Source organism: Talpa occidentalis, unplaced genomic scaffold (genome assembly GCF_014898055.3).
Source record: "Talpa occidentalis isolate TD23 unplaced genomic scaffold, MPIMG_talOcc4v2.1 talOcc4.3, whole genome shotgun sequence".
Taxonomy (NCBI): Eukaryota; Metazoa; Chordata; class Mammalia; order Eulipotyphla; family Talpidae; genus Talpa; species Talpa occidentalis.
In genome coordinates this window covers 5,754,440-5,755,273 of record NW_023603184.1, presented here as the reverse complement: position 1 = coordinate 5,755,273, position 834 = coordinate 5,754,440, and positions in this window count along the sequence as shown.

The following is an 834-nucleotide window of genomic DNA, read 5'->3' as shown; positions in this document are numbered from 1 at the left end:
GTGGGGGGGGGGTGAGGAGGGCACACCAGGGGCCTGGAGCTCCACAGTGGTTTCGTGCACCGTCTCCTGGCCCGGGTGTCCTGGGGGCTGCTGCAGAGCTTTGCCCAAGCCCTGGCCCAGGGCCCAGCATGGGGAAGAGATGGTCGTGGGCAAAATGCACTTTATAGAGCGATTTTCTGTTACTGAGAAGGTGTGTTTCCCCCACCGCGTTTGTGCTCACTTGTCTCATAAATGTCTGATCTTTCTGAGCAAAGCTGTGTTGGCCTCATTTTGTGGGAGGTCTGGGGCCCAGTGTCAACACAGCTGAGCCTGGGTTAGAATCTTAGGCCTGACTCTTGGCTTCGGCTGGACCAGAAGCCTCTGGCTCACTCATCTTTGGAGGTGGTGGGGAAGGGGGCAGCTCCCAGGTGAGTGACTGGAGCAGCTGCGGGGTTGCTGGGCTTGTACAGCCAGAATAACCGAGCACTCGGCCCAGGGTAAGGCACCCCAGCACCTCTCAGCCCAGGCGCCATCGGTCAGCGGCAGCACCCTGTCCATGCCCTCAGTCCGTCCTTGATCTCAAATGAACCCCCTTAGCTGCAGCTGTGTGGATGCCAAGGGGGTGCTGTGGGCAGCCAAGATCTGCCCACAACCAAGCCCAGGGTCTTGGGCGGCGACCCCGGCAGTGTGCATGGACTTTTCTGGGGTGGGTTGTGGGCTTGGGCAACGGAAGCCTTGTTAGCCCACACCCACCCCAACCTCCTGTGTGAGGAGCTCAGGCCAGGCCCAGGAATGAGCCGTCCTGCAGAGGAAGAGAAGAGACACCCTGGCCTTCCTCTCCTCTTCCCTGCAAGA